General features: G+C 42.0%; 1 protein-coding gene across 3 annotated transcripts in view; it reads left to right on the top strand.

The window, feature by feature from the left end:
* The first annotated feature begins 1,404 nt into the window (after positions 1-1,404).
* FBXW7 (F-box and WD repeat domain containing 7) overlaps positions 1,405-26,144 on the top strand; it is a 187,613-nt gene continuing 162,873 nt past the window's right edge. Inside the window, exon 1 of one of the 3 annotated variants that reach the window (XM_041122390.1) lies at positions 1,405-1,933. The gene's annotated coding sequence lies outside the window, so the exon portion shown is untranslated. The remainder of the gene's footprint in view (positions 1,934-26,144) is intronic. The other 2 variants (XM_030010890.2, XM_030010879.2) reach the window with 2 other exon arrangements.

Genomic DNA, 26,144 nt, shown 5'->3' on the forward strand with positions numbered 1-26,144 from the left:
ATTTAGATTTTAGATGGCCTCTGGCCCAGAGCTGGCATGGGGTCCAGGCAGGGGCAGCTACCGCCTGTCTGCGGTCTGCCTGGGAGATGCGTTAGCACGGCAAAGATTAGCACTCAAAACGTAGGAAATGCCAGACGTAAGTTACAAGAGTAATCTTGATTTTGCTCTCGCGTATGCCTTTTATGATAGCAACACGATCAAATACCGCCTTTTTTTTTTTTTTTTTTTTTTTCCCCACAGGGCCTAAGCTTTTCTCGGTGCACAGGCTGGATGCTGTGAGCAGGCATCCCACGCACTTAATGAGCGGCAATTAAGTATTTTATTTTTTCCTTGCGTTCAGCAAAGAGTGTCAGACCTTCTGCATCGCATACTGAAGGAACCCTGGCAGAGCTCTTGTGCAACGGCCGCAACGCCGTAATAAATGTTAGAGGCTCCTGTAATTACTAATTTTTTTTTATTTTAATCTTTAGGAGAGCAGGGCCTGCATAACCATTATCCCAGTTACCGAGTCGGAGGCGCTCAGGGCTCGGCGTCGTCGTGGAGAAGGCCAGGCAGAGAGGGGACAGGGACCTCCCTGGGTACCGGGAGCACCTGCGTGGCCGAGGCACAGCGGCGGCCGCTGCAGGACCAGCACCCTTCGCCGCCGGCCCTCAAAGCCGAGCAGGTTTGCGGGTACAAAGCGGTACAAGGCAGGGACCGCCGGGGAGCGGAGCGGCGCGGCGCGACCCGACCCGACCCGACCCGGCCCGGCGGGCTCCCACCGGCCGTTCCCATGGCAGCGCCAACGCCCGCCCCTCCCCGCCGCCGGGGCGGGGGCACGCGCACGTGCGGGCGGGCAACGGCTGCGCGCCGTCCCCGCGCCCCTGACGTCACGGGGAGGGGGTGGGGGTGGGGGCGGGGGCGGGGGTTGAGCGAGCGTTGGCCGTCCCCCTTCCCAGGCTGAGCTCACGAGCTGCCCCGCCCCGCGCCGCCGGAGGGGGCGGGGCGCGCCGAGGTCGCCAACCGCGGCTGCGCGCGGGGCGGTGCGCTGGGCGCCCCCCCGCCCCGCCCCGCCGCGTGACACCGCCCCCCTGTCCCGGTCTGAACCGTGCAGCCGCGGCGGTACCTGCTCGGCTCCACCTTGCCCTCCTTCGGCGTCATCGTCCCGCGCCGGCACGGGGGCGGGGCGGGGCCTGTTGCTGGGTTACGGCTGTCATCCGCGCGCGCCGCCGCCGTGCTCGCTCTCTCGCCCGCCCTCCCCGCCCCCTCCCGGCGCCGCAGGAAACGAGCGGATCCCGGGGCGCTGCTGCCCGCCGCTCCCCCCCCCCCCCCCCCCCCGCCCCGCGCCCGGCCCCCCGGCCCGGCCCTGCCCCGACGCGCCGCCCAGCGCCCCGCGCCGCCGCTCCCACATGCCGGAGAGCGGAGCGGCCGCGGCGCCGAGCCCCGCCGCCCGGCTGCCCCGCGCCGCCCGGCTGGGGCCCTAGCGGCTCCCCCCTTCTCCCGCCGCTGGAGCCGGGGCCCGGCGGCGCCCGCGGTGCATGAGAGGGAGAGCGGGACGGGGGCCGCGGCCCGAGCCACTCGCCTCCCGGCCGGCGGCGGCGCAGGGACCGGCCCGGGGGGCAGCGAGGGGCGGCGAGGCGGCGGCTCCATGTGAGAGGACGCGGCGGCGCACCTGAGCCGCCGGGACAGCCGCAGCCGGGGCGGGGGGAGCGGGCCCGGGGCCCGGCCCCGAGGACCACCTGCCCGCAGCCCGCCCGGGGTGGGGGGGGGGCTGGACCCGCCTGCCCCCCCGAAGCCGCCCGGCCCCCGGCGGCAGCCCCGGGGCAGGGGGCAGCGGGCCCCCTCCCGCCGGGGAAGGGGGGCTCCGCCTCGCCGCCGGCATCGCCCCGCCGGCGGGAAGGCGTGCGCGCCGGGAGCGGAGGGAGAGCCCAGCGGAGCCCGCCCCGAAAAGTGAGTGTGAGCGGGAGGAGCCGCCGGGGGAGGGGGGCTGGGTGCCCCGGGGCCGCCGCCGCCGGAGCACGCGGGGGCCGGGCCGGGGCGGGGGGCGCGGCGCCGCCGCTTCCCATGCGGCTCACGTTGCCGGCGGCGCACGGTCTGGTGCCCGGCGGGCGGGCGGGCGGGCGAGCGGCTCCCGCCCGCCGCAGGCTGAGGAGACGGGGGAAGCTCCGTCGCCGCCACGGCGGCCCCCGGGAAGGGCTGAGGTCTCCTCCGCAACTTCTGCCGCCCCCTTTGTACCCGCCGCGGCGCGGGCCGGGAGCGCCGGCCCCTGACGAACAAAGGCGGCGGGCGGCTAAAGGGCTCGGGACCCGCTCCCTCCCCGGGGCCCGTCAGAGCCGAGCGGAACCGCCGGGGCGGAAAGTTGTGCAAGGCTGGGAGCGACGGGCACGGCCGCCGTGCCGTAAGCCGGGAGATTTTCAAACCGCCCCCCCGCCCCGTGTGGTTTTGGTTTTTTCTTTTTTTTTTTTTTTTTTTTTTTTTTTTCCCCTTTAAAGGGTCGAGTGGCTCCTAATAGACCCTGTGGCTGCCTCCTGCCTGCTTATTTGCATAACACTTGGGTGGAAAATGCTGCTGGCGTTGTCACAGGAAAACGTTATTAAGGAGTTGCTTTTTCACGTAAAGCATTTTATAATGCAGTTTAAAAGCCAGAAGTAGCGTTGACTCTTCCTGTTTATCGGAGAAGTTGCTTCTTCACGAAGCACGGGCAAGTGCTCTTGCTCTTGCTCCAAACCTTACTCTGAGGCTGGGGAACGACGGGTCTCGTTGGGAATGGGACTCTGTTTGCTTGGGGTTTGTTTTGCTTTGCTTTTTAGCATTTCTGCAGCATGCAGAATTTCCCTCTGAGCCAAAACTACAGCAAAACTTAGATTGTTTTTAATAGAATATCTTAACTTGCTCTTAACTGAAGAAAAACACCGCAGTAGTTAGTCGGGGAAGGAGCATGTATGTCTGTCAGTGTTAACTTGTACTGTTCAGGAGTTAAATTTTATACGACAGTTCATATATGAAGAGGATGTACTAAAAAGTGAAGAGTGTAGGTTGAATGTTGTTTATTTGATGAGGCAGTGTTCAGACATAGATCCAGAAATCGTAACTCTGTGCGAAAACTGTTGTCTGCATGAGTCTTCTCCACATCTCCCTGGAAGGAGTCTAGAAAGACTTTGAAGGGAAAGCTTATAGAATTTCCCTGGTTCTTCATTAAAAGAAGAATAAACAGCTTGTGAACATCCTGTGGGTCAGTTGCTAGGGTCCTGCTCTTCTGTGTTTTCTTTACCAGATGGAATTGAAAGTAGAGAAAAAGCAAATGCCGCAGAAACATATAGTGGCTGAAGGTCTACAATACATGCGTGTGAATGGGAAGCCATACTCCAGAATTCCAGCAATGTGTGCTCGCTCTGTGCTTTAGTTTGTTTGTGCTACGCATTTGACAGTACGTACAGTCTGTTTCCCAACTGTGTACTTGTCTGTTCTACTGAGGAAGAGACAGCCTGTGAAAACTCAGGGGAAAACCTAGACATTGGTTAGAAGTTCAAAGGTAGACGGGGTACCTGACGTTTCGCAGTTTCTTTTTGAGACCAAGTATGCTGACAGGTGAGAAGACTTCTTTTAGACCAAAATATCTCTGTATCTTAAGCTCCCTGTCATTGCTGCTGTTTTAAAAAGGGGTGTAAAAGAAGTTGAACTCTCCATTCAGTTCACTCTTTGCTTTTCTTGGCCCTGGAACTAGGAGGTCAGGAAAGGAAGTTGCATTCTCTTCAGGCTGTAGCGTTAAGGAGATGGTCAATGCTGTGCTGTATTTAATATCTACAGGAGCTAAAAGGCACTGTGTCCTTTTTTCGATATGTGATTACACTTGCTTTTATGTCACTTCCTGGTTCCAAACTTAAATCTGCCCTTTCCCACTCCATTGTCATCCAGTTGTTAATGGCAGCCTGGTTCTGCCTCTCGATGGCACTTACACATTCTTGTTGGCGTTCCCGGTTCACAAATATCTCGAGGACATACATCGCTTTATATTATTCAAATGATTTTTGTCAAGGTTTAAGTTTTTCCTCTTATTGCAGCTTAGATCTAATCAATGTAGTTCCTGTGTTCAAGCTGCATAATTTACTATTACAGTGGTGTCTGAAAACAGAAATGTTTATCAGAAAGTATGTGAATTTAATTTGCGTTAACTGTTAGAGAAGCTTTTATAATAAGTAGCTTTTTAGTTTAGGGAAAGAAATCATTTTTATCTTTAGACTCTTAGACTGACAAATCAACTTTACTTCCCCTCGTTATGTACACACGCGGTACTTTGCAAAAGTTTTGTTAATTACTTCAACAGAATTTGTTGTCTCTCAATCTGTAAAAGAAAGGAATGGGGTGTGATGATTTAGGCCTGGCATTGTTATCAAACAGAGAGGAATGCTATTCTTCTGTGTCTTTAAAGTAAACTAAGTTAGTTAAGTATCTTTTGGTCAGCATGTTTTAAATTCAGGCTGTATTTAATGAACACGTTTAATCTTCTGGATCTTTTCCTGAAGAACGCATGCTTGTTAATGTTATGTACATTACATTTGAAATAAAAGTAACATAAAGACCCTATCTGCAGAGCTGCTTCAGCCTTCTCTTATGCAGACTGTGTGTATCAGGTAATTCTTGAAAGAGATGATGAGGATTATGTGTAATCGCTCTTGAAAATGCTCTTCCGTGACAGAAAGTATTGTGATGTAGTGAATTTGTGGAAACTGATGGATGGTTCTGTACTGAAATGCTCCGTGTATTCACAGGATTGACAAAATCTGTTTACCGGGATCACTTCTATGGACTTTAAGATAGTCTCTTGAGACAGCAAAGGCTACAAAGACTTCAAATATTTGTCTGATGAAGACCTAGAACCATGTAAGCATAGAAGTTAACTTATTGCTAACAAGCTGCTTGGTCTTGCTTTGTGATGGTACGGCCACTGGTTATTGCACAGGCTGTTCTGGCTTAAATCAAAGGTCAGTTTAGCCCAGTATCCCGTGCCTTTCCGTGGTCACCAGCGGATGTCTGTGAAAGACTGTAGGCAGCACTACGTGCTTACGAGTCCCTGGCCCAGAACACCCTTCTGGTAGCTATCAGTGTGTGCTTTAGGGCCGTGTCATTTCTCTGTGTTTGGCAACCCTTAGTGGCTTCCTCTTGGGTGAATGTGTTTGGTGGCTTTGAAGGAAGAGTGGGCAATTCACTGCTTAGTGACTTGTTTTGAATGTATTGAGTTGTCAGCTGTGTTTGATACCTTCTAATTTCTGTGTGAGGAGTGGGGAAGAATACTGTCTGCTTCTCACCTGTCACAGTTTCATGTTCAATAGGAAATGAAACATGGTTCTCCAGCTTTCACTTGATATAGATTATGGGTGAAATAAAGTAATCATTTTTTAGCTCCATTCTCTGATCAGCTGGAATCAGTAAATAAACATCATGGCTTGATTAGGTGCTTACTTAAATATTAAAGTACGCATTTGCTTTTCTCGTTTGAGAACTTTGCATATGCAAGACTTTTCTGGCTGTAATGAATGCGAGAGGCATTGCAGCTTACTTATGAAGGAACATTTCTTGGGCAGGGGGAGGGAATGCAAATAATTATTGTGTTGCGATGCTGTGAATCCTGCCTAGTGCTTTCCACCAATAGTTCTGATCAGCCTCTCTAGTGTTCATCCGCTATCAATGCATACATTGCAGTTAAGTGTCTTCTAATAGATCCTTGCCCTTTTTTTGTCAATAATGTGGATACGATTTATGTCTGTAAGCACTTCCACTTGCAGTCCATATTCCTGAAGTTTATGCTTAAAAAAGCCTAATAACTGTGTGTGTAGGTTTTGTTTTGTTTTTTCTCTATGTTTACTTTGAAATAGCAGATTTCAGAGCTTGATCAAAATAATTTAAAATTGGAAACATAATGCATGTATATTGTATTATAAATTAGTTTGTAAGGTCAAGTACTTCAAAAGTGAGGAATGTCAGAATAAAAAGGAATTACTGCATTCAATCTTGTTCGTGCTCACAGTGACAAAAACTATGTTGTCATCTTTTCAAGACTGCTCACCTTTGCAAAATAGACAGGTCTTTATTATTCAGTAGCTCTTCAGTATTTTGTTTTCTCAGTATTCTCTGAAACAACTGCAGTTATTCTTACACGGGCAAACCAGTGTATTTTTTCCATAATTTCATGTGGATATACCAGCAGACGTCTTTTCCCATTTGCTGGGGCAACTGAAGATGTTACCATTGGCTAGTGAATGCAGCACCCAGCTTGGCTGGAAAGAGGAAGTGTGTGAAATAGTCCTTATTGTCCAAAACTAGCTTGCTTAGCTCAGATAAGCTTTGCCTGCATCTTGAGCCAAGACGGTTGGCTTTGCGCTGGAGGACGAGGAGTGTTGGTGTGTGCTGTTTTGTTGGTACAGTTCTGATGTGATGGTTTCAGCAGGTGCATGCTCACAAGTAGCTACAAGAGCAAGATTTGGTCTCAGACAGCTCTTTTTTTCCCGCTCCTAAATCCCTTCAACTTGATCAGTGGTGGCTGTTGCACTGCGAACTAGTAAAATTTATCTAGTTTTTTGACCAGCCACAAATAGGGCCCTAAAGTGGAGAAGCATGTTTTAATTGTATGTGCTGTTTTCGGTTTTGGCTGTAATTTAGAGTTGTACCGGTACAATACACTTTGCAATGCTATTCACCTCAGATTCTTTTTAAAAAAAGAAAAGCAATTTTCCTTTAATAGTCTCACAAAAGGTTGAGAGTGTTGTTTGGATTTTGTAACCCAAATACATTGTTATGATACCGATTAACATTTCGATGTGCCCTAGATGTCACGTGGGCATGTGGTCATTGGGATGTTGCAGGGGGAAGGTAATGTGTTTCTTGAAATTGCTTGGTCTGTGTTTCTGACTGGTCACACAAGACTGCTTTCTAGCAGCTACAGTATCAGGGAAGCCTGTAGTAGGTAGTGGATGGCTAAGCTGGTCCAGGTGCATTTAGTTTGTCTTGTGACCTGAAATTGGATGGCTGCTTACAGTGGAGGGACAGCTTTGAGGGAGTTAAGTAATGCTTCCTGTTTAAAGACCATCTACTATAAGTTGTCCAAAATGTGAATGTTTTGAAGTGCTTGCTTTCTTGAAAACCTTTCAGTAATATGGATGGCTTGAGCTGCCTGTTGCTTCTCTGTGGAGAAGCAGCACTGAGAAGTCTAGGAGCTCTTCAGTGCAGGCAGGCTGAGGTGAGGTGTACTCAGAGGGCAGGGCGTACTGCTGAAGCAACACTTTCTAAGCACAAGATTTGCCTTTACCAAGGCAGGAGAGCTGCCCACAGGTGGAGCTGAGAGGTGTGCGTGTGCTGTGGTGAGACCTGGCCTTGTGGAGCTGGAGCTGTGGAGAAGGGGACGCTGAGGGAGGAGGAGTTGCAATAGTTTCCCCTAAAGTCTTCATAAACCTCGATCGATGAGTCTTGCCACTGCAGTATCCTGGGTCATAATCATGGATTCATTCTTTCCCTTGCCTGGTCTCCCTCTTTACACATGGGTCTCTATTTGAAAATTAGAAACCCGAACTGATTCTGGGATAATAGTTATGCTTGTTCCTATGCTCCCTTCTCCAGTTCCTCAGCCTTTTGGTCTGATGTCAAAGCTTTTCATTCTCCCTCTTCAGCACTTTTTCCTTTAGAAATGTTGCTCTGGGTGGCTAGGAACGTGGGAGGAGACCTTGACATGATACAGGTTACCAGAGACTTCCCCTGTGTGTTCCCTTGCTGGGATTATCAAACAGTTTAAGGGTGGTGGTGGAGAGCTGACTGCACATGGAGTGTTGGGGGCTCTTTTTGATGGATTGAAGTACTCCCAAACTTGGTCACGCAGACTCAGGGTTACTTAGCTGTGGCTTTGTGTTGTTGTAGGTTGTGGCAATTGCTTTGAATTTCTGAAGGGCAGGAACTGCAAACCCAGGGTGTGTGCTGTTGACAGTATCTGCTTGACTCTGCCCTCTTTGACAGCATAATGTCCTTGGTGCACGCAGTGGCTCTGAGTTCTTGCAGGTGCTGGTGAATACTTCTGGAGCACATGTTTTTCAGGATAAAGTCTATCATGTTTTCTTGAAGGTGAAACTTTATGTTTAGATCTGCTGTAGCATGCAGGATCTGCCTACGCTCGCAGGGAGTTTGCTGTATTACAAACTGCATGTGAAAGTATATTGTTCTCTTTATGTAACATATGTGATATGCTTTATAGGATAGAATGTGTGTCCTTATATATCTGCAGGAAAGAAAACAGTCACAATGTTTTCAGAAGTGAACAGGCTACTGCAGGACAAGCTACTTGTCTTACTACATGACTAACAAGCCCAAAACACTATAAGCCAAAGCCAGAGGGGAAGAAAAGGTTTCAAGCTTTTTCCCAACTTCCCTTTTTAGGAGGGTAAACTGCTCAGTATGTTCCCTGGCGAGTGCAAGCCTTTCAGCATTGTAGCATAGTTCATGCTTGCCAAGTTGCTCACTAGCTATTGCAGTAGCTGCAAAATCTAGCATTTCTTTGCTAGACCTGACAGTAGTAGGTATATGCTTTTGTTGACTTCTCCATTGCCTAATAAGGCTAGTTTTTAAAAGAGTATTTTCTTCAGTGTTCAAGGCCATAACCACTTAGTAATGATAACCAAAACTACAACTGTGGATTCAGGCCTCTGAAGAAATGTTACTCATCTTTTGTGGCAAGTGTGGTCCCACGTAGCTTAGCATGGTTTTGAATCTCTGTTGATGACAGGATGTCTACACCTTTGCTTTACCAAATGCTGTGTCTTTGCTAAGCAGTCTTACTTGTGGCCCTGAGCTTGGGTCAGGTGGTCAGTAAACCTGCAGTTTGCCAGGAGTGCTACGTCTCTTGCTGTTTATATCTTGTCATTTTGTTTTAATTCATGCAATGATGCTCAAAGCAAGAGATCATCTAGTGCAATAGAAAAGGGCCCTGAAACTGCGATCCTGGAGATACCCTCGTCTAACTTATTTGTAACGTTTGTTTCTGAGTTCTGCTGTGGTGGTTTCATATGTTGTTGCCAGAGCTGATGAATATGTCTTTAGATCTGTGGCATTTCTGTGAGTGGGTGGATCACTGCAATGTCAGGTAACTTTTTTTCTTTACTGCAGAGTACAATAGTGACAGTTTTTATGGATCTTGAGGGCATTTTCAGCATCCTTTAAATCATTCTAAGGCAAAGTTGCTGTGTATTTTTCTGTGCCAGGAAACTTTTGACACTGTTTCTTTCTCTGCATACCTAGATAGCAGGCCCTATTGCATATTCCAGTAAGATGGATTTTGAAATAATAAGTTTGTTTGGGGCACCTTGTTTGGGAATTGCTTTTCTCCTAATTTACTACTTGTTGCAAGAGTCCTAGGGGAGGGAGAAAATGATTCAACCTGTGATGCTTCCCCCCCACCCCTGACTGCCCACCTGGTGCACATTTAAACTTCTCTGTGTAGCCGAGAGGGGGGCAGATGCACACCCTTGTGACAAGCCTTTGGTAGAAGGGGGCAGTTGTACCCCTCCGCTTTCATGGCGTGTTAGTTGCGTTATTGGTGGTGGCAGGTGGATTCTGACTGTGCTGTCTCCAGTCTGGTTAAGAGCTAGGCTTAGTCACTGCTTGACTTCCAGCTGGCTGGACTTTGTCTTGCCCTGGACTTGCTCTGCACTACCAGCTGTGCGGCAAGCGGTCCTGAACGGCTGCTTCGTGTTCGTGAAACAAGGCAAGAGTAGCATGCAGGCTTTGGTAACCCCTTAGTAACACAGTAGTAATTCTAACTATGTTTTGACATTATATGTCTTCAGGGAAGATAATGTGTGTGAAATAGGTTCTACTAAGAATATCTTACGTGGGCTCTAATAGACAGGTGTCTGAACTTTCCATTTTTCAAACCTGTAATACAGAAGTGTGTTTGTGTTAACGACCCTGATTATCTCCATAATGGCAGTTTCTTCGCTTGTCTAGATGTTTAAATTAATTTTGAAAATTTTACATACCTGAGAGTGCACTAAAACTAGGGTGGTTCTTAGACATGGCTTGCTGTAGCAAAACAACTTTGACATTCACGGTTATATTTGATTTGTTTCCAGGACATACTGTTTCTTCATTTCAGGTTTTGTGTTGTATTCACAGCTTTATAGCTTATTGCCATGGTAAATCTTGCAGATTTTTTTGTTGTTATTTGTCCTTTGAATACTGTTATGCTTGACTATTTTGAAATCAAGTAATTCCTGATATGCAACAGAAAAGAAGTGGGCTGATACTGAAATAACCAAGGGTCAAACTTCAGCTCAGCCATTACTGATGTTTGGCTGTGCATGGCGCGAGCACTAGATAATACTTCGTATGAGTCAGGAGCACAGGCAGGATTTTTTTGTTTGAAGGGTAGAGGTGGGTGGTGTCCCATGTCATGGGGTGGATGTGTGGCTGTCTAGTTAGGGGAGCTACATGCTGTGGTTCCCTGGCTGCCTATGTAGGAGGTACGTACAGTCATCCTGCTCAGCTTGCGTGTTGTTTATATGGGCTGTGGGAACCTTTCGAAGGGGTGCTGGGAATGACTGGAAAAACAAAAGCTTGTTTGGTGGCACAAAAGAAATGTTAACGTTTTGGTCCTTCTCATTCCTATTGTTTGTTTATGCTGCAGTGTGGTGGGAACAAAATTGATTGCGTAGGTTAGGCATGACTTAGCAAAGATTAAAAACGAGAAAGTTAAAATTGAAACAATTTACGCTTCCTTCACAAAATCTTTTAGAACTTTGCAAAGATTGAGGGTTCCTGAGATGTTATACTCACTTGTCCTTTACGGGGTTGTCATTTCATATTGCATTTGACCTGCTTAGTTGCTGCTGAAAGGAAAGGTTCCAAACAGCTTCTCCCACCTGCAACATCTCCCTGTGCTAGCTATTGGTTTAATCTTACTTTTTGGTAATTAATTTTGTGCTGCTGGTTTTCTACCTTTTTAGTTCCCTACGTTTAAGTGAGAAGGGAACTAAAAATCAAATTTGAGTTGGCTCAGGGTGACATGGGATGTGCTTTAGAGCTGGCACAGGGGATGCACAGCTGGTAGTGAACCCTTTGGGCACTGGCCGGCCATTAGATCAGCTTAAGTGCCCTGAAACCTCACGGTTGAGGTTTGATGATCTGCTGAAGCCAGTGTGGAGTATGTGCTGCAACCAAAAGGGCTGATCTTGCTCCCCCCGCCCATCCCTTTTTGGCTTTTGTGGTTGTGCTGTCTGTCCACTTCTCAGATCCAGCTGGTTGTGAAGCAACATGAGTGCTGGTGCTGCCTGACTTCTTAGCCTTTTGGGTAAGGGGAGAGTGGGATTACGCCTTTCAACAGCAAGACAAATTTAAGTAATCTAAAAATGCTTATAATCTGTATACTAAAGTGCAGAATTATTGTTGTATGTGTCATACTGTAAACTATATGCATGACAAAAAACACCTTCAGCTACTACTGCCAATTCAACCTACAAAACTGAGCATTCACTTGATCTTCAAAGGTTTTTCCCTGGAGTTCTCTTCATATCACAGTCATAGCTGTGCCAATCTGGACAAACTAATCCTTTTATTCAGTAGAGCTACATTTAACACCGTGATCAAAGCTACAGTGTGCAGAAATATTAGTATTCAAATCTGTAAAACACAAGGGAAACAAATTGTTCTATGAGCAGCAGAGCTAAAAAAAAGTAGTTTCTTGTGGATTTGTATCCTCTGTCTGCTGCTGTATCCCACCACTGCAGTAAGAGAGTCCCCGTTACTGTCCTGTTATCTTCTGTGACTTCCCTTATCACAACGTGTTCAGATCCTGCAGCCTGACTACTATGCTTCTCCCCATATAACCTACCAAGCCTTTTTTAGTTTGCTAGCTGGGCTAAAGGCAGCATGTGCTGTGACTATTGCAGAGCTGTGTGTATGCTTGCTGGCTGCTGCCAAAGAGGAAAAAAAAAAATCATATTCAAGTATTCTGATTGTAGAGCTGGGAGTTCAACTCTTGTGCTATTCTCTCTGCCTGTTAGTTGCCATCTCCAGAAAGGAATTAGGATTTCATTATAGGACACACGTATCTCTTTTTGTCTTTCTTTTCAGAATCACTTTCTGGAAAGTTGTGCAGTGCCAGTGGAAAGTTTCATGTATAAAACTTCTAGTAGTTCACTATTCTTTAAGATCAGTCTTAATTGTTGTTACAGCTTACTATGCTGTTTAATAAAACATGTAATCCTTTTTAATAATACGTTAGGTTGTAGTTTAAGTGATTTTTTTTCTTTTTCTTCTTTTTTTAAACCAATTTTGGGGATCTGAGCAATTGTATGGAAATGTATTGTCTTGTATTAATCATGAATTTTGTAGTAATGTCTTATGTTATTTGTGATGTTTTATTCCAGTAGTTTAGTTGAATGTATTCTTGTTGTTATAAAACTCCAGTTGAACTCCCAAGTTATTAGTTTTTTCACCTATACCTTTTCCTGTGTTTATTCTGCATATCTCAGAGTTAACATACCTGATCTTTCTGATGCTTTTTGGCATCCCCTTTAAGATGACTCTCATCAACTTTCACCTTTTTTGAAACTGTTTTAGTTTAATTAGTGTTTCAAACCATTATTTTACATTGTGTGCCTAGTTAGAGTGCTGTATATTTACAAAGTGCCTACTTGGAATGCTGTATTCAGTTTGTAATGTACCAATTGTAATATTCTCCAAAACATCTTATATACATCATAACTTTTTTTTTTTACTGAATACCATTTGTCAATGGACTATCCGGAGTGAATGTGTGTGTGTCTGAAATCGTTGTTAAAATCCACGAAGTTACTCACCTTGACATGCAATACCTTGTCGATTATTCTCTTTGTTCTGTCATGCATTTCCCTTTTTATCTAGCTTGATTAGACTATATGAAATTCTTACAGTTCCTTCTCTTGTCTTAACCTTAATAATTTTCATGTGAGTGAGTTTTGCCACTTTCTGCTTTCTGGACCATTAGGGAATATGTGAAGTAGTTCTAGTACAGAACACTGGCCTTCTGCTGTTAACCCTTTTCTGCAAGTTAACAGACCACTTGCTGTTTTTTCTTTTGATGCTTTGTTGCTGGCATCTAAACGCAAATAATGTTTTCCCTGAATACCAAGATTTATTTTACTTAATAGCCTCTTGAGACTTTGGGGGAGGCTTTTTGAAAGTCAGTTTTTTAGCAGTTTCTCCTTAGTTAACTGTTGTTGTTATAAGAATCTACTAGCCTAAAAAACCATAGTTTCCTTTCCAGAAACCATGCTGTGTATATTCTCTGATATCAACCTGCATATGTTTTACAGTAGTATTCTCTAAACAACTGTTTCAGCTAGCTTGCTGATGCATGAAAGCCTTGTTTGTTTGTAACACACTAAATCATATTTACTGGCTCTTTTAAATGTAGGTAGGTACCGCGTTTTCTCACATTCTAGTATTAGATATTTTTAGTAGGTTAATGTAGTTTTTTAATATTTACAAATTATTTTTTTTCTCTCTCTCCTCTGACATAACCCAGTTCTGCTTTCTGCAAGTAAAATGAGAAAATGTAGAAGTACCAGATTTTCTCCAAATGAGGTGTTAATGGTTTAGGTTTGTTAGCTCTGTACCTCTCCCCAAATTGTGTAGTGGAGCACAGGCAGCTGAGAAACACGTGTGCTCACGTAGTCTTTCCTAGACTTTGAATTTAGGATCTAGGAGGTCTTGAATTCAGAGGACAGAAACTCATCACATGTGAGATGTGCAGTGGAGAGGGAACAAACAGGAGTATAGAGGTCTCCCTAATTAGTGAACAGGCTGACACCTGTGACTTGTTCTTCCATCTCTTTTTTGTATCCCTTTTTAGGAAGAAAAAAACCCTACAAACCCAACCCAGAGTGAGTCATTTAGCTTTTCTGAGGAGAAAAATGGCAGCCAAGACTGTTTGGTAGTAGACCGTTCTGCTGCCCACTAAGAGTTTGCACAGACACGGGGTATAGGAGGCAAAGCTATGAAGCTGCTGTAGGTGTTTTGGTGAAGAATAATCAGTAATGTTATTGCAGTAGAGGTGTAATAACTTTTTAACTAATATTTTGAATGAAAGGTCAAGCTCATTAAAACATTTGGATTTAATGTATTTTATCAAGCTGGCAGTTTTGGGAGGGGGAGCCAAACATTAAAGTACTACTATATTTTAATTGGAATGTTCTGTTTTAAAATGTTTTTATTAACGAATTTTAAAACAGAAGAATTGCCACACTGGATCACACTGATGTTCTTTCTAGCCTAGTATCCTGTGTCTGCTAGCAGGCACAAAAGAAAAAATCCTGTACAGGAACCCAGAAGTTCCCTAATTCTTCACGAGCCATCTCAAAAACATTTATAAGTGGATGGATGCATGGAGAACATCAATAACAAGATAAGTGTTAGATACTTGTCTTTCCATGCTTGCTCTCCAGCTACTTTCAGCTCACGGAATCTCTGAGCTAGAGATTGTTTCTGTTTATTCAGAAACTCATGAATGATTTATCTTTGTGAACTTGTCCAGTTTCTCCTTGAACCCATGTAAATTTTTCATCTCCGTTGCATCCTTTTGCAACAAATTCCACAGATCTACTAGCTATTGCCTGAAGAGTCACTCATGTTTTGAAGGTGGCTTCTACTAGCTTCATTAGCTGCTGTCTAGTGTTTGTGTTGGAAGGGGCAATGAACAGTTAGTCAGTCAGTTACTATCCTTTGCTTTTCATGTCACTTGCCTCTGGCATAGTCCCTTGAAATTGGGCTCTTTGGTCCGAAAGACACCATTTTTCAGGTGCCGGTTCTTCTATACTTAAGCAATTTTTGCTGAAACAGTGCACATCTGTAAGAAGACAGATATTTCTTCATTAACTGCTTGATTTTTTTTTTTTTTTTTTTTTGAAAAGGAGAGGTGCTCTTTGGGCACCCGTGCTTATTAGTGCTTCAGGATTGAAGTCAACCCTAGGAGTAGCAACTGAAGTTTAGGCTATAGGGGGCATGTTTACTGAAGAATTGCTTGACCCTGTGGAAATGATGGGTACTAAAGGGTGTCTCATTTGTGTCTCCAGGAAATGGCAATTCCTGTATAGCTGTTCCCATGGCCATCTTTTAACATGGTTAATACATCAGTTTAGCAACTGTTAAGTTTCAGTGTCATGATGATATGGATCATAAAAAAATAATAATAAAGAAACACTATGATCTTTCTGAAATGATAAATAGCAAGTTTCCTATGTTAATACTACAACTGTTGCAACCAGGCAAAGCAAACAAAAATTCAGCTCTTGTAATTGAAGTTGTCTTTCTGTCTGCTATGTTGATAGTGCATTGTCAACTTCCATTTTTTAATTATCATCATATATATGAGTACTTTTGTGAAGAAAAGTAAATTTAGTGCTTATTGGTTTTCTGTAAACCTCTAAAGCCTTTAACTGGGTGATTCGTAGAAGATAAATGTGGAAGAAATAGATTCTGCAAGCTACATCTTGAGGTCTTATTAAGGTGTTAATGGCTTGTAACTTAAAGTGTTTCTTTAAAAGCTGATTTTAAATAATAATAGATTGATTTTTTTTTTTTGGTCAAACTGATCACTATCACAAAGACAATTCTGAATATACTATTTGTGATGCATTTTAACTCAGTGGTTAATTTTCTGTTGCCACTAGTATGATAGGCTATCGTATCAGTTTTTGTAGAGTACAGGTGAAGATAGATAAATGTAATCCAGGTCTGGTCCTGCAGTCACTGGAGTATACACTTAAAGCTGGTCATAAGAATACCTGTAGAAAGCTAAGCGTCTATGTAAATGTTCACTGCATCAGTAGCTACAAATGTAAATTTGTCAAACTTCTTAGTGATGTACTTTTGTTGCCTCAGAACAAAACTGATTGTCAGTTTTTCATTGATAACACAATCAAAAAAGTACCAGGAACTTTTTAGTAGTCCAAGCTTGCATTTACTTATTCGGAAGAGCAAGAAGTTAATCTCTGAAGAGCAGGATTTTTCAAGCACGCTTAAGTCATTTAGGAACATAAATTCCATTGACTTTGTACTGTGAGAGGAGTAGAATTGAACTGAAGCAGAGGATTAATTTTGCAAGTTAAGCAAACTGAAAAGAGCACTTGATCACAACTATCAGGCAGCATATTGTGTTATGGAGGTTGCGTTCTTGTATGAATCTTCTTAAGCCTAAATGAACATTTGACTGTAAAATTGTTGAAAGATTTGGTCAGGTATGGGCAGAGAGAATTAGCAAAATGTGAATTCAGAACTTAATTAGGAAAGCATTATGTTTAAATTTATTTTTAATCGCTGTTTAGAAGTCATGTTTATTCGTTCTCAAGGAGGATATAGGGAAAGCGTTGTGTAACTCTCTCTTAAGAATCAGTGTCTTTGCAATGGTTATTGTACTGCTGTTTTCTTTGCTAGCACACTTCAGTGGTGCAATAGTAGGTGAAAAAACCTCCGAAGTCCAAGAAAAGCTTTAAGTGAAAAGCTTAAAGATGGTTGAAGATGGTTGAAACTTTACAATTAAGTAAAATTACCTGTCCGTTTTTGCTATGAAATGTGATGGCAGTTGACTACTCATTGACTAACTATTTTGTTTGGCAGTAGGTAGGAAGACTGCAAAACTTGTTGTATGACTCTTGTTTCAGCTATCAGTTGTCTTTCAGTGCCTTATCAGGCTGCTTGACAACTGTTTAATTGAAGTTTCACATGCTATTGAAGTGTTATTGTTAGAATAAGCACTTAATTCCAGAAGGAGGATATAATCTCATGACTTGATAGTGAGAGTGACAGTGTAGGGGGAGGGATGCTATCACTGTCCTAGATAGCAGACTTGTTTATTTTATAAATACAGATTATTTTTTCTGAATAGCAAAGGACGGAACCCTGGCTAATTGTAAATATCTCTTGAGTGGGGACAAATATTTTACTGTCCTTCTGTTACAATAACTTTCGCTGAGAATTCAAATGCTACACCCAGTGTAACAAATGGGAATCTTGTCCCTGGGAAATTGCAGTAATAAATATGAAACTTACTTATTTTTGCTGGGGTAGTTCTGTATATAAAACCCCCCCAGTAATTAGCACTATGCTTAACAAAAAGAAGCAGATGAGAAATGGTAGCAGAAGAATGATTTCAGACTGCTTCTACAGTGGTTTGCCACTAGGACAAGGGGTATTGCACTGTTAAATATGAGTAATAGAGTGCATATACATGCTTTTTTCTCCTCAGATCTTGTTTTGCTTTGTCTCTGTTAAGTGTTATGCAGCTACAATACTTGTATGTTACTGCTGGTAAAAATGTCTTTCACAGTTTCTAAATATAGTGGTAAGAGGAACTATATCTGCCTGGCTTTTTTGCCTAGCTGATGGTGACTGGATGGAAAGATGCCTCCCCCCCCCCAGTCTCTAATCGCAGAACAATGGAGCTGACTTGTTAACGAAGCAAGTTTAGAAATTGTGAGTAAGGGAGGAGACTTCATTTTAATTCTTTCAAGGATTGCTGATACTGTACAGCTAAAGTTCTTAGGGCAAAAATACTGATCATTCTTGGAGGAAGTTTGTGGCCATAGTCATGTTAAAGCTGGTTATCAAGAATAGTTACAAAAAACCACATACAACAACACACTGAGCACAGGGGAATTAAGTTCAAACTTTGTCTGCTTCAGTTTAATTGAAAGCAATGGACACGAGTACTTAACAGCATTTTTGATCTTTGCTCACTACAGCTCTTCTCATTTCTTTTGTCAAGTCCAAATGAATCTTTGGGTCCAAACTGAGAGCATCCATTGAGTGACTTTGTTGTTGTTGTACAGAATTATGGTGCTGTCTTTATTATAAGTTGTCAGTGTTGCACAGGAAGTTTCACATAAGTCATTAATATGATAAATCTGAGCTTTTGGAAGGGGGATACCTTCACCAAGAACCCCAAACTTTTCTGTTGATGAATAGGCATGAAAGTTTGCATTTCACTTACTGTCTTTTAAAAAGTCAATGCTAAGGTTTTTTATTATCAGTTTAAGGAAGTGGAGAAGTTAACAGATTTTAGAACTTTTGAGTTGGTGATTTTAAGAAACCATAGTTAAATGCATTCTATGAGGTTTCTGATGTTTCATAGACTAACAAAAGGTTGCTTTATTAGTAGCTTTAATGAACAAATCGCTTTATTGGCTTAGACATACTGGTTGCTTTGTCGGTCCAAACAGCTATGGGTTCTTGTTTCAATTCACCATTGTGCTAGACTAGAGAAGTGATAGCCATTGACCTTCTGTTAAAGCACAATAAAAAGTTTTTTGTGGAGAAGGAAAGTGTGCAGGGAAAAGAGCAATGCAGTTCTCTGCCTTGAGTTCAGCAACTTAAAAATCAAGAGACTGTGTACCTCTCCTGTTGCTTTTCTTGCTAGGTGGCTCAGTATAGTGAACCACCTGAAACAAGAAAAGGCGAGACTGACTTTCTGAAGGCTGTTTTTCGTGGAACCTGTGTGTAAAGTAAGAAGGTATTTGTATTGTAGCTGTAAGGAAGCATATCAAGTAGGTACTCAGTTAGTTCTGAATGGAAAGTGTGTTAGTCTTCAAAGAAATTCTTTTCTATTATTGATGGTCTGGTTTGTTTTATTAAGTGATTAACACACATGACTTAATCATAGCCTTTGATTGAATTAAGTGACCATATTTTATTTCTTGAATTACTTCCTAAGAATTTGTTTAAATGAGCAAATAGTATTTTTTTTTCTGGGTGTATGGTTAAGACAAAGAGGGAATTTGTTAGATGCTTTAGACTTTTGTTAATAATAATAATTAGTTCTCAAAGTTGATGTCTGTATAATGAAAGGATGCTAAATCAGGTGGGATGACACTGCAGTCCCCCAGCTCATTCTTGGAGTTACCAGATTGCTTTAAAAAGTTGTCATTTTACTTGTAAAAGATGAGCATCTTCCTGTAACTAGAATAATAATGTTGCGGTCGAAGCTGGGGATTCAGATATATTTGCCAAATGTATTTACATTACATAACATGTGAAGTTATAATCATGATTAACAGGATTAGGAACTTTCTTTTTAACGAAAGCACTGTACAAGAACAATTTACTGTTCTCTGCAAATACTTTTTTTTTTATTATCTTTTTTTTTTTAGGGTGGGGGAGTACAGTGCAGCTCAGATGTTCTGTAGTTCGCTGGTTTCTGGTTTGCAGATTTGCACTGGAGCACTTGTCATTTGGTGGGAGCAGCTGCTGGAATATATTTTACATGTTAGTTATACTTTCAGTTTTGTTGTAGGGATTGTGTTGTATACTTGGTGGTTATGACGTCTTGGGCGTAGTTCATAGCGGTGTCTCTATTTGTATTGCAATAAAGTGTTAGAACTACTGTTTTTGTCATGGAGTGTTTTCATGCCCTAGTGTGTTCCTAATTCCTCTGGAAAGCAAGTTTTCCTTGAGACAATTTCATGGGGAAAACTATGACAAGCAGTCAAGCTGTCCTTGCATAAATTTATCTAGATTTCATTTTTGAGACACTTGTTCCCTATAAACTTGTTTTTGAAGTCAGGAATGAGATTGGGTGAGCTTGTGTATGAATACATTGAGGAGAAACAGCGCACTGAGAATGTGTTCAGACTGTGCATTGCTGATCCTGTTCAGAGAGGAGCTGACTTGCCATCATGGTCTGGTTAGCAGCTATAGCTTAGCAGTGCTATTTAGAGGAAGTACCTTTTGACTTTCTCTAGTTTTCTTCTGAATCATAGCATAAAAAATGTCATTAATGTAAAATTTGCATGGCTTTGCATGGAGGAAACTTAGAGCAGCAAAGCACATTTTTTCATTTCCCCTTCCCATGAGGAGATGGGTTGGAGTTCTTCATTGCCACTGTACGCAGTGCCCTCTTTCCTACCTCTTCTGGTTACTGCCTTCCCTGTTTTTCATCTTTCTCTCTGTGAGCTTTCAGTATGTGCTAGGAGGTTTGTTTTGCTCTCTAGTGTGTTCTTTTCTTGGTGCTAGCTCCCTATCTCTTTCTGGCTGCAGTTTTTTTCCTGTCCCCCCCTTGCTTGTCCAGTTCTGCCTTCCCTTCTGCAAACCTTTGCTTTGCGTTTTAATGCTGTTTCACTAGTTTTATATGTCTTCAAAATACTTGGTTTTCCTTTGTGAGCCTAAAAAATGACTTGAGTCAGCCCTGATTTTTGAAGGAGCCACCTCTTCCAGAGGTTGTGTTAGCACCCCCTTCTGCCAGATATTCACAAATGTTCCTCAGCAGCTCTGTGCTTGTCGCTGAGTCTGTACCTCAGCTCCCCGCTGTACAAAATTAAAAGGTAACTTATGCCCTCAGAATTGCTTAGAAACAATTAAGGTATCTGAGACATTTTTGACGTTATAATGGTTACTATAAAAATACTGTAAAAGTAGTCAACGTGGAAATTTAGTTCAGAGGCAACAGTTGGCTAAACATGATTCATGTTTGTAAATTCTCAATGTCCAAAGTATCATTATGAGTAATGGAATGGAAGAGATTGTGTAGCTTTGAATAATACTTTTTAACCCTTCATCCTACTATATGGAAATTTGTGTTTTAACAGCCCGCTGTTGGGGAACTGGTTTTGAGGTTTTGTTGATATAACGACTGTGCACCAACGGTAACTTGAGTATGTGATGGCAACTGATGCCAGCTGTACATGTCAAAGAAAACTGGTAATTCTGGTGCAGTTTTCATTGGAAAGATAGATTAAGTAAAGATAAAGAAATAAAGCAAATTGCAGAATTCTAGCTGTCCAGAGCTCTGCTGCAGTTAGCTTTTTTATTATACATTTCTTCATCAGTATAAAATTCCTAAACATCCATCTCAATAACAAATGGCAGTGCACAAACTGCATGTATTGAAGAAGGAAGACAGAACTAGTATCCGGTTTAAAACCATTGACCACCTGCAATATACAATAAAACGTGTACTGTTTAGCCTTTAGATATCACTGCATCTGCAAGAAGAGTGCATTTGATACTAATCTTTCAAAATATATACCTCAGAACACTCTTCCTCTAGAGAAATGGTAAAATCTTTGAGTATCATGCAAGAACTTGGTGCAATACATGAAGAAAAGTCCCTGTAGTGGTGTAGCATTGTGCCTTGCAATCTATACAGAAAACGGTTAAACATTACCAGCTATAGTGGAAAATGTATGTGGAAGAAATTTCTCTCTGACCTTCTTCCCTAGCTATCTAATAATCCCCTACCATCAAGTTCATGATCAGAGCCAAATTTTTCGTAGGTGAATTTGCATCAAATAAGTACCAGACTCTGCAGACCAACAAATGCAAAGCTTGCCAATGAATCTTCACCATCCTATGGTAAATATTTGCTCTCCTCCCCGCTAAAATAAACAAAATCTGTGGGTCTTACATATTCACACACCAGAATGTAGTGTGCTCAATACAGTTCACCAAATGTTCTTATTGGAGTAAAGGGAGGGAAAGCAAACAACTGCTAGGCACCCAAATGAACTCACATCTACAAATGAGAAAAGACCTAACCAATCTATTCTTTCAGGCAAACAAGGTATCAAGAGAAACTGATTTGTTGGAGTTTTAACCAAGGTGGGCCTAAAGGAACCTTCAGAAGACAAATCTGGGTGTATAAGTATGGGATTATGCAGCCTATCATGGCCTCAAAAGAGGAGTTCTGTGGAATGGCATAAACTTTCCCACTCCCTTGAATCTTTGGTATGTCACAGGTAAATAGTAATTGTCTGTTTTGCCCTCCTGGAATGACAAAGGCATTTTAACTTTTCCCATCTTCCTTGAAAAAATCTTTCTCTGTTCCACAGGTTTTCAGCTACCTCATATTAATTAACATAGCCCAGATGAAATCAGAGCTCATACTCTCAACTTGAAGTTGTTCTGAAGGTCATTCTCTGTCTTGTTGAAATCTGGACGTCTTCTGTACCTGGTCTCTTCAGCTATATCAGTTTGACTAATAGAAGAGATCTTTTGCTTTGTAGTATCAGTGCTTCTAACACTGTTCTCCAGACCAAAATTGTTGTCTTAGAAAACTCAATTTCACTTAATTTGAGCAGAATGTTAACCTAGCCTTACAACGTTCAATTTCTCAGCTTAGAGTCTAGTTCTGCCTTGAGTAAGACTCTGGCTCATTTGGTTTCCATAGGGCTTCTGTCTTCATTACTGCCTTGCTAATTGGAAGTTATTTTTAACTCGGGTAGCTGCCTTTTTCATTAGTCTTTTGGGCGTGGAGATGTAGACAGAGCAGTGGCATGACAGTTGGAAGAACTGGGGTTTCTATCCCTAGCTTCTGCCACTGACTTTCTCTGAGATTCTCTTATTTAAGAGCACAATATTCCTTTTTGTGCCTTGTCCTCTATAAAATGACAGTACTTAGACACATCTGTAAAATGTTCAAAGATCTTTGGGTAAATGGTATTCTGAGTATTTGTATTTGTTTCAGGGTATCATAGTCTGTGATGGTAGTACAATAATAAAGTTTTCTTTGTGGAAAAGAAGCAGCACCAGTAGTTCACCATTCTGCATTCAAAAGGCAGTCTGTAATTTCTGTAATATTCTTAAGGTAATGTGGTCTTTAACATGTGTATAACTATTCATTGTTAAATAGGAGCAGTGACTTAAAATGAGTTGCTATTAGTTTTATTGGACATGAGATGTTTTAATGAAAACAGAGGTTTATATTAATTACTTCAGTGTTTGTGGAACTGTTTTAGCAGGTGCTAAATTTCTGTCCTGTTGGTATTGTTCAAAACACATTTAATGAAACATAAATATTGTTTTCCTGTAATGCACGCAGTATCCAAGACAGGCCCACAAACTCCAAATGATAAGTTGCTGTGCTTAATGGTCCACATCTTATGTTTTTTCACTCTCATGGAAACAGCTTACTGCTATAGTTGCTGCATTAATCCATAATCCAATAAAGGGGATTTATTTGAGGGGTTGAAGGCAGAGAGAAGAAAAAGAATGTGTCTATAGTGCACTGTGGCCAATAGTTATGCTAAAAATAAGATAGAGCTCTTGAATGGCTCTGTGTTTGCCTTTCTCAATGTGTGAGACACACACACTAAAGTTTCACAGTAAAATTTTAAGGTGCGATTATATCCTTTCTCCTACTCCTCAAGGAAAAAGACCACACCAACAAACCAAACAATCAACTCCCCAGGCCCAAGTTGTTCTTCCTGTTATTTCAGCTGTCACAAATGCAGGGATAACTGGGCCACTACTTAAATCCATACAATTGGGCTGCATTAAATATCATATGATATTAAATGAATGCTGACCCTCCACCTTTGGTAAGAACTATGTCAGTTCAGTGTACAGCTCCACTGTGGTATATACCTAGCACACCTCTAGTAGCAAATATGCACAAATATATGACCTTAAGATTCTTCTGAAATTAAGCATTGTATAGGTATGTCTCATGTTGAAGCTCCCATTTGACTTATGTGTAGTAAAATGTTTGAATTAAAGCCATTCCTGATTGCAAAGAATGCATATGAATGGCTGGTACTTGTAGCTGAAGGAGGGCTGGCAGATTCTGCATGTGAATTTTTAAAACTTTAAAGACAAAATTGAGAGAAGGAATGCATCAATATTTATTGACACTGATGAATATTTACTGCAAGTTCAGTGACAGTGTGGTTCCTCCAAGGGTAGGCTGACAGGCATTGCTACAAGTTTTCATGCTGATACCTTATTGCTAGAATTGCACACTTTTTTTCTTTGCCCTCAAAGGAAGCGAAGACCTTGATGTATCTTTCTTTGAGTTTGGTGTTTCACAGAAACCGAATGTAGGATCTTCAAAAAACATTAGTTGTTTTTACTAGAGTTTGAAAGGTACAGTTATGTGACGCAATCTCTGGAAAGTGAGCTCTGTGGAGTTTTTGACTCTAAATGTCAGGTACAATAATTGTCATTCCTTTCCCCCTCTTCTGATGTGAAGGCGTTGCCTATAATTTTTAATGCAGTTTGCAAAGAATTCTGAAGAAACTTTATCAAAATGCTCAGAATTCTGAGAAAAGATGTTAGTACTTACTGTTATTTTGAATATGGGTTGACTTCTAAGATCTTTTAAATGCCCTATATGGATCATGTAAATCACTGTCTGTAAGATAGACTGTTCAAACTTAATTTGAAAATGTTGCTCATTTCCCATGTCTGAAATGAATTTCACAAAATGTCCAAGAAGACATGCTGGTTTTTAATGCTTGAAAATTTCTCATGCTAGAATCGTCATTTAATGAACTAGTGCTTCACTCTGATTTCCAGTGTACAGTTTAGATACGAATAATGGTACTGCACTCTTAGGGGTAGATACAAAAGCCTAGAAATCATTTGGTGCTCACATACACACCTATCATCCTGTGAGTCAAATTAATTGGAAAGAATTTTTGAACAGGATTAAGTGAAGACATATGAATTATAGGCCTAAATTTTGGTTTTGGCACCTACCATTATGTGATACAATCAAAGCCTTGAGCTGTCTACAAAATGCTTGAGCCTGTGGGCTGCGAAGAGGAGCCTGCAGACATCACCAGAGTGTAATCCACAAAGCATTGCCTGCCTGGGACTTGGAAACAGCACAGGCAAAAACTGCTGTGAGTGTCCAGCAGATCTTGAAGCAAGGTGAGGGGAGGCAAAAAATGGCTCTAGCAAGCTTGTCTCACTTTGAGTCCATCTTCTAGGTAGTAGTGAAGGGCAGGGGGATGTTGACACATCCCTCCGTGTCAGATACAGGAGTAGCTAGCAGGCAGATCTGGTGTTCTGGCCTGCAGCTCTTCATTCCTCTCTCAGCTGGCAATGGACTAGTTGCTTCTAAAAATAGTATGTTACAGATGCTCCTGTTACCGCTGCAGGAAGGAATGGGATCCTTCTGCTTTGTGTGGGTAGAATTACAGTACCTGAACACAAGCAGAAGCAGAGCTGCAGGAACCCACGTCTTGGAGGACATTGGTGTCTGGAGCACCTGGATCTGCTTCTGGTGCCTGTCAGCTGGCTTATATATTGTTTATTCTAAGTGTAGGTTTTGCAGGTCTTTGAATACTGTCATGCTAATTTAAATAGCAGCCAGCAGGAGGGTTTAGTACGCAGTATGCCATTAGAAAGGATTGACTTTTTTCCTTTGTTTCAATTTTGGGAATTTGGATAAAGGACACCCAGATTTTTGGAAGGAAATAATCCTCAGATTAGATTGTTAAAGTAGAATTCTTTTGGCAGATGGTCTTCTTTTTTTTAACAAGATTCGTCAATTTAAAGTCAGTTTCATTTTTACCCTTACCTTTTTGTGCTTCGCTATTGAAGTGGTGGTTACTGGGAGAGAGTACTGTGTCCCATTTAAGTTTTAATTCTTTTCTGTTTGTTCATTCTGAGTGCTGCTATTTTATAAAGTTGGACAGAATGTTTTGTTAGCAAACAAATGGGAAGTATAAAGCAAACAGCCCTTCTTTCTCTAGTAAGTGCTTCCATTATTCTTTCTTATTAGTTAGATAGAATTTTATGTCATGGGCCAAACTTAAGTTGATAGCCAAGCTGGAAACGATAATAATGTCTCAGTTGTGGGAAATGGATAAGGTTACTGATAAACTTCTTATTTTGAAAGGTGCCTGATATCTTCTTGAGAGTTTTTTGTCTTTTCTTAGTTTAGACTTACTGGCTTTGCTAACTCTTACAGTAATAGTTTCTCTTTTTTTTTTTTTTTTTTTTTTTTTTTTTGAGATTGAAATTTAGTATTATACTGATAATATGATACCTCAAACTATTGGAAATTGTTGGCATGGATTATAAAAAAATGAGTTTTATCCAGTTAATATAAGAAGATACATATAATGAATGCAGTATTTATTTTCCTGTTTAAATATTAATATCATAAAAATATTTTGATGGCCACAGAACTGAAAGATCTTGCAGGGTAATTTAACAATTCTGCATATGAATCTGGATGCAGACACAGATTTAGCTGTTCTATGAATATCTCAATTTACTGGAGTATTGCACAAAAAGCTGGGTGGCTGTATGCACATTACTGAGAACCTGAGACGTGTTCTCCTCGAGAGTAGTTTCAAAGTTGTCCCAAGAATTGTCTGCCTATCCAGTACTCTGTGGTAATTCACTCTTAAAATAACAAAGGCCTGGAT

The sequence above is a fragment of the Aquila chrysaetos genome, chromosome 1 (assembly GCF_900496995.4).
Source record: "Aquila chrysaetos chrysaetos chromosome 1, bAquChr1.4, whole genome shotgun sequence".
In the NCBI taxonomy this organism is placed as follows: domain Eukaryota; kingdom Metazoa; phylum Chordata; class Aves; order Accipitriformes; family Accipitridae; genus Aquila; species Aquila chrysaetos.